Raw genomic sequence first — 8468 nt, forward strand, 5'->3', positions numbered from 1 at the left:
CACCGATGCCTGCGCCACCAGCACCTGTGCTGGATGCGATCACACCGGTGACGCCGAAACCTGTGGAGACCTGGTCGGTCGTGGTGAGGAGTAAAGTTCCCACAACTTCCTCTAGGGAAGTCATAAATAAAGTGGTGAAGGAGGTGGGTCACTTGGTGTGAGGATCCACGAGGTTAGGCCCATAAAGGGTGGTGGGGTGGTTATTCGCACTCCCTCAGTTCTTGAAAGAGAGAGAGTTGCGAATAACAAAAAATTCGGGGAGGTGGGGTTGGACGTCTCTGTCAACCGGAAGTTGGGTCGTCGGGTGGTGGTCCAGGGGGTTCATACGGAGATCTCCCATGAGGAATTCATGGAGGATCTACTCCGGCTGAACCTCAAGGATTTCAGCCCGGCGTCCCAGAGGACTGACGTGAGGATGGTCAGTCGCCCCTGGAAGGTGACCGCTGACGGTAGCAACGTCGTCCTGGAGGGTACGGACAAGTTGATGTCCGCCCTCTTGGAGAAAGGTCGGTGCTACATAAAGTGGTTCTACTTCCGGACGCTCCTTTACCAAATGGTATTTTTCGTATAATGATCTGAAAACGGAGAAGAAGTTCTCAATGTAAAGCATATCTGCTTGTTCAAATGTATGCTTTCCAATAGCTGATCGCTGAATAGTTCAAACGGTGAATATGAGGCACGACCTTAGGTCCACAGAAATAATAAAAATTGCAAATGAATATCGCCAACTAGATATGTATAAAAAGAAACTAAATGGGACTTAGAATGTTTTAACAAAAAAAAAATTTAAATTATGATAATTTCTGTGAAAAATAAAAATTCCTTAAATGTTAACAAGTTAGTATTTAGTGTGCCACTTAAACCAACAAAAGCCTAAAATTGCTTTGTTAACAAAACAAAACAGCACTACAAAAACAATGGTGGATAACAGGTATGCATTGCCCACACAGCGCCGGATATGCCTGAAGACAGGCCAAAGTGTGGCATGCCAAGTTAGCCGGGCAAACAAGTGTTGCAATAAATTGTAAATCGCTCTAGGCTCCTAACAACCTAACGCAAGCACGCACATACACATACACACGTATACATTTAACTACAAAAAGTTGCATTTGTATTAGTGTTCGCACATTTTTTGTGATCGTATGCATGCTTAGCACGTATTGTCAACATATCACAACGCGAGTCCAAGTCTGTATGTATGTGTGTGTGTGTGTGTGATGATGTGCTGTACTGGCATTTGTGTGTTGACTGTGTTTATCCTTGTTGTTGGCACACTTCGCTAAACTCTGTCGCACTTGGCAGTTGTTACTATTCTTCAGGTGAAAAATATTGTGCGACTGTCACGTTGTTATGATGATTTGTCGCACGTGGCGCAAATATGAACTCGCTGCTCTTTGGCTTGGTTTTTGCGCCAGCATAGAGTAAACTCAATGCAAACGGCAGTGAAAGTGAAGTGTAAATATCTGCTGTTTTTATTTTATTTTATTTTCTTAATAAAATGTTTCATTCTTTTTTCTCGTCATTTTTTAATTCAATGGTAACAATAATTAGATTTTAAAATTCTTGAATTTAAACAAAAATTTGGAAAGTCATGTGCAGTCACTGTTAAGTAGGAGAGAAAGAAAAACTTAGCAGAAGTCTACAAAATTGGGGATCTTGGATTCAAAACAAGGCAATTTAAACATAAAAATTTCTAATAGTAGTGACATTTCGATACGCGCTACCTAACTCCGAATATCCTTTTGACACACAAAGGCTAGGTAATAACCTGGCTGACTGTTACGCGATATACAGACCTACAGGTCCTTTGAGTTACTAGATGGAGGTTCAAATTAATTCAAGTAGAAGTATTGGTCATACAGCACGCCATTCAATTTTGACAATTCATCTAGTCTTTTGAACTGCGAAGCCTTAAAATATCTATGACTATCCTCATGTCTACTTCCCTACATTTTCTGCATGTGTCATTGTTGCTTAAGCCATTTAGATTGCATGTGATGTCAATAATTTAATAATAAACCACACTAAAGCCAGAAATAGTCAGTTCCTTCTCTACCTGGTCTTGCCAATGGCGTGTAGGTCTTACTCCTACTTTGCTTTCCCCTGCAGGTACTGCGTCGAATACTCTCAGAGCTCGTAACACGGACTCATCAGATGTTGTCAGAGTCCATGCCTCTGCATCCATTACTTTTACTTTTAGAATTTAGTCTTTGTTTGTCGAGAGAGGACTTTACTTCTCAATTGCCTACTCAGTCCGAAGTAGCACCTGTTGGCTAAAGTTATTCTGCGTTGGATTTCAAGGCTGACGTTTTTGTTGATGTTAATGCGGGTTCCAAGATTGACGAAATTATCAACGAATTCGAAGTTATGACTGCCAACAGTGAAGTAGAAGCTAAATCGCGAGTGCAATGACTGTTTGTTTGATGACAGGTCTTGCACTCGTTCACTACCAGAGCTGTGTGCTTCGCTTCCTCATCCAAACTGGAGAAAGCAGAATTAACTTGGTGTTATGTATTTACATCTTTATACATATATTTGATATCTATTACTACATTACTGTATCTTCTGTGTATGCATTTGAGTCAGACACCGTAATTTCAACCACGTTAGTACGATTTTGTACACTAAGAGACAATTTTAATAAATTAGCCGACAAAGTTTCATATAAAAGCGCTCAGATTTCATAGGAAACTTTGTCAGTTTGAAAAAAAACATTCTTCATCAACTCATTACATTGCACCTCGTCCAGATGAAAAAAGACAAATTGGACAAAAAACTTTCCTTCAATATCTTGCTCTAATTGTTCAGATATATTTTTAAGCTCTGAAGAGTTAGGTAAACGCTGCACTGGACGTGGAACACAACTAGTACTTGGGTACTGCCATTTAGCTCGATTTTTAGTGTTTAAAGCGTTTATGTTCACACTACAAAAATAACAGTCTACGAGATGATTTCGTGGTTCTCGCCAAATAGTCGGTGTTCCAAATTTAAAGGCACTTCTTTTACCACTTTTCCATAATCTTAAATATTCCACACAAGATTTACAAACACAATTGGGAGCCCAAGAATTCTTATTTTTAACCAAGAGCACCCCAAAATACTCAAAATAGGTATTTTTCACTAACTCTGATATAACTTTTCTACAATTTTTAAACACATATTCTTCGCATATGTAGCAAAAATGATCTGGTTTATTTAAACAACGTCTTCTTGAACTACTCATGACGCAAAAACTTGAGAAACTAATCTTAACACAGTAAAATACGCCTGTTTTCGTTTAAAATATATGCTTAAATAATAAAAACAAAAACAAAGTAATTCGAGCTGCTCAAAAATTTTTGAGGGTAGATTTGACAACAACAAGTAATAAGTGAACAATATCAATCGCAGAATTCGCGGCAACAGACAAAAAGTTCAATACTGTAAACTAGTGTTAACCATTAAATAATTTCCTCATGGGCATTGTTATGAGAATACTGAATATTCTTTCTTCTGATTTTAGTCATAATTTAAACTTCAATTAATTCAGAAGGCGCTGACATTATTGACCACACCTCGATACATCCATTGTAAGAGTTATAATAAACTAATGATTCGTTATGTTAGGTTAAGTTGGCGTGTAGTACCAAGTTTACATAGACTTTATTGTAGTTTATTAATGCAATGAAAATGAGGATTAGTAGAAACGATTAAGCAAAGCCTTGACACACAGTTATATTATATGGCTAGCCTGTGATTTAATCTAACTGAAAAAGTAGGTTAAAAAACGGGTTGATAATGAAATTGGCTATAAGTCACTGCGCACGATTTTAATTTTTTTTTAAGGGTTTTGAGATTCGGATTTTAAGCTCATCACAAAATGTTGCTGATTTTGAAGGTATGTTTAATGAGTCAAAACGCGTTTGAGTTAAATGATCTGGTAAGAGATTTAAATCTTTCTAAACAAGCTTCAGAGTTGTTAGCATCAAGCCTAAAAGAAAAAAACTTGCTTTACTCGGATACTAAAATAAGTTTTTATCGTGAAAGAGATGCAGAATTACGGCGCTATTTTTCCGAAGAAAACAGCATTACCTTTTGTTCAGATATCAAAAACTTGTTGATAAAAATGGGCTTGAAGCGATGCGAACCAAACGACTGGTGTTTATTCATTGACCGCTCAAGACGTAGCCTTAAATGTATTCTATTACATAATGGAAATAAATGCGCTGGGGTACCTAGTATTGCCCACAGTACAAAGTTAAAGGAGGAATATTGTAACATTTCGCTAGTCTTGAACAAAATAAAATACAATGACCATGAGTGGCAAATTTGTGTCAATTTAAAAATGGTCAACATTCTTCTCGGTCAACAAAGTGGTTATACCAAATTTCGCTGATTTATATGTCTTTGGGACAGTAGAGCTAAACAAGAGCATTGGGTGAGAAAAAACTGGCCCTTGAGCGAGAAAATGGAGCCTGGAAAGCACGATATAGTCCACAATTCATTAGTAGCTCGTAACAAAATTATCCTTCCACCATTAAATATAAAATTGAGCATCATGAAAAAAAAAATTGTAAAATCACAAGATAAAGATGGGAACTGCTTTTCTTACATTTGCCAAAAATTTCCTCAGCTCACTATGGAAAAGATTAAAGCCGGAATTTTTGATGGCCCCCAAATCAGACAACTTACAAAAGATACTCAATTTAGAAATTCTATGACTGAGTCAGAACTAAAGGCTTGGACAGCATTCGTATCTGTGATGCAGAATTTTTTTTTCTTCTTTTTTTTCAGGGTTTGTGGGATAAAAATATGATGTCTGACTCTAATACGTAATTTTCCAAAGTCTACGCAACGGAGAAGAGCTTTAAAACGAAGTTTTTTAGAACTTAATGATTCATTATTTTTCTTAATAAAAATTTTCTTAATAAAAACATGTTTTTTTCTGTGTAATACGTACATAGCTGAAACTCTGAAACTAGAGCTGATAAAAATATTTAAATTATATTTTTGGAAAAAGCATATTATATGTAGTCAGCAACAGCTAAAATTTCTTCGGCAACAAATGTACTGTAAACTAGTGTAATCCTATGAATATGAACTGTGAACTTAACTCATCGGTACAAAGAGTTTGAGTCTGTGAACAAACGGAAGAATCGTCAACATAAACTGATCCTACCTGTAGATGTTTGCAAGGACTGTTTTGTAAAACGGGTTAGCGATTATGATTCCCAATCGTCACCCTTTAATGATGCGGGTTTGGAGTTTGATAGCTCGTAAACTAACGTGCTTTCCTTCAAATTTTTTTATAGCGCAAGACTACATTAAAAATATATAAACACATTTTTTTCATTGCCTCAATCAAGCGCCCCTAAGACAAAAGGCTATCTTCACGGAGTCTACTGCATCGTTTATAACGTTATATAACAGAGTTATAACATAACAGATAATATCCGCAACTAAAACTTGGCTTTAATCATTGTTATTGACAAATGCTCTTGATCTAAAAAATACATAATGAAATACTTTCAAAATAAGGAGTGATCCATTTCGAGGTTCTCTACTTTTTTAAAGAAAAAGAACAGATTGCTTTCCATTCCAAAAGCGGCAATTTTGCTTGATTACATACCCATTGTGACAGCAGTGGGCCGCTGTACAAAATTTGTCTCGAAAACGTCGGAGCTTCTTGGAACTTTTCTATAGCCCATAGAGCGAAGTGATGTCGCTTGGGAAGGTCTCGACGAAAAATGTGCCAAGTCGTTCCATATGTCAGTCCGAGTTGCTGCGAATGACCCGACTTGTTGAGCTCCTAAGCCTTCTAATAAAATTTATCAACGCTTTGTCTTTCAGTGTCAGATAACCTCCGCTTAAAGGTAAATAATATAACTTCAAACTGGCAACGCCAGGCATATCCTTACGACTGCGCATGTCCTTAAAACAATTGTTATTACCGCCACTGCGTGCAACAGCGAGGCATGCTTGACATTTCTAGCGCTGTCCATGAATGAAATCAGGTGCGAACGACAACGACAAACGAACGCTACACATAGTCAGCGCAGAAGGAAATAAAACGCGGAAGAGAAAAGTGCAAAATTAACAAAAATCAGTGCAAATAAAACAAAAATTTGGTGAAAACTGTGGAGAAAACCGAAGCCAAAACGCAAAATCAACGGAAAGTGTAATTATAGCCATTAATAAAACACAATTTGAATTAAAGCAAGTGAAAAGTTTAGAGAAAAGCAAGAAAAAAGATATATTGAAGTACAAGCTGCAAGGACATGCAGCTAGTTTCGGAATTAGTGGCTAATTAATAGCATAAATTTAGTGCTAAAGGCTATTTACAAGCGCTGCTGTGCTGCTTTTGAAAGAAATCACAAAATCTGTTAAAGAATTGCAATGATTTATATAATACAAGTAAAATCTGTGCATTTTCCAGACACAATTGTCGGCGCCTATTGATTTTTCCCCCAATACAATATGCATGGCTGAAGACCTCGGCAGGCACAGTGATATATCCTTAAACACCGTTACACACAGCTGTCATATGTACTATATATGTGCCGTGCTCCCACACAGCTGTGCGTGCTTGCGCTCTTGAGCGCGTGCTCTCTGCACTGAGTGTACGCTCGCACGCGGCATTTTGACTTTCCAAAACAATGCGGTTCCCCCGGCGTCGCAGCACCGCTGCTATTTCGTGCGCCTTTCTTAGGCGACAAGCAGTGACTTTGACACTTTATTGTTATGAGTGTCGGTTTTTGCCGTTATTGTTGCTCGTGTGGCACACTTGTTGACATTATTGCTGTTGTTTTTGCACGCTTCTGTAATTGTAGCGAAGCAACACGATAGTTTTGTTTACACCTGTAGTTTTTCAATGGTTTTGTTGCATTTTTTTACGCGTTTTTTTGGTTTTTTTTTGCGTCTTCTTCTGCTTCTTCCTTGCTTGCGTTTAATAGCGTTCCACTTGTGTGGTGACGAATGCTATGGGGTTCGGCAAATCATTGGTCCCCTATTTGTTAGCGAAATGCAATGTCGGCGACGTTTGTTTATTTACATGTTTGCGTTCTTTTAAATTTAGTTTTGCTTTCGTTTTCCACTCGGCAGGTCGTCACTTGACGCTTTTCACTTGACGCTTTTCAGTTGACGATTGCAATGGCAACAGTTGGTTGGGTTAGTGATTGGGTATAGTTCAGGGGGTAGGGTATTGGGACACTTGTTTGGCAAAGTAGCGGCAAGCAATTAAGTCAATAGTTGGAAGCGTGCACTATTTACAAAGACTTTGCCATGGTAACGGTACATTTGTTGATATACACATACATTTGTATATGGTAGTATAAATAAGGTTTATAGCCGGTATATTTTCTTTCCTTCTTCTCACTTTATGGATTTAGCTGTAGTTCCGATAAATAGAGGGATAATTTCTTAAGCTAACAAGCTATTGAATTGCCAAGAGAATAAAGAAAGTATTGTTTGGCATACACTGATGTAGAGAGACTCTTGAGAGGAGGTAGGGCCTCCAACTAAAGGTGGTACTTTGGCTCTGCGAAACCAAGAATGTTTTATGAAGTGTTCCTTTGGTGGCGGCCACACGAAACCACAAAGCTCACTAAAAAACTGGAACGTTTTAAAGAAGCAGCACTCATCAGCAACTACGGTGCACTACAGAGCGAACATCCATCATGTTGTAAGCAGATATTGACGTCAAGCAATAGAATCAATGGCCGGTGTTGGAAAGTAAACAGCTATCTTACCGATCTTCATCGCTTCTTCTCTCCAAGTAGCCTGACACTCCCATTAAATCCACAGGAACTAAATTTCCTCACTGGATGAAGGAATACAGACCGGATCTTTATAACACTTGATGGCGTTTAAATTCCGACCATCAATAATCCTAAAATCGAATGCCTACATAGCGTAGTATGCATGCTTTCGGTTAAGAAACACAATGCAGAAATCATTCCTGCAGTCGTGTGCTTGAAGCGGAGTCGCCTCCTATGTGAATCGAGAGATCATTACTTGATTACGTCATTGACATTGTACAGTACACCTACCAGACGCCGGACGCAACAAACTTCAGGCACGCACTGACCGTCATTCACAGTGGAGCCATCTTACGCTACTTTGTTCTGGATACTGTGGCGTGTTAAACACCGACCTATCCATAACTGACCCCGGCATACCATATAGCCATATGATCTGCGTACAATGACCCCAAGCACGTTTCCTAGACCTATCATTACTACTACAACCAACTTTAACCTTATCACCCAGCGGGGATAACCGATATAACAGTAACGCTCTGCACTCAATGTCATTTTATGGTGCACATAACACCCGCGCTTTGAAGCTGACTATATTAAATGGTCCGAATCTGTATTTACTGAAATTCTCTACTCATTCATCTTCATCCCTGAAAACTTAGATCATTGCAACGCAGAGTGGCTTTTTTTTAGCTTAAAAGTATATACCAACAAGAGATATGTTGATGGGAC

This window comes from Bactrocera tryoni, chromosome 2, assembly GCF_016617805.1.
Source record: "Bactrocera tryoni isolate S06 chromosome 2, CSIRO_BtryS06_freeze2, whole genome shotgun sequence".
NCBI classification, from domain to species: domain Eukaryota; kingdom Metazoa; phylum Arthropoda; class Insecta; order Diptera; family Tephritidae; genus Bactrocera; species Bactrocera tryoni.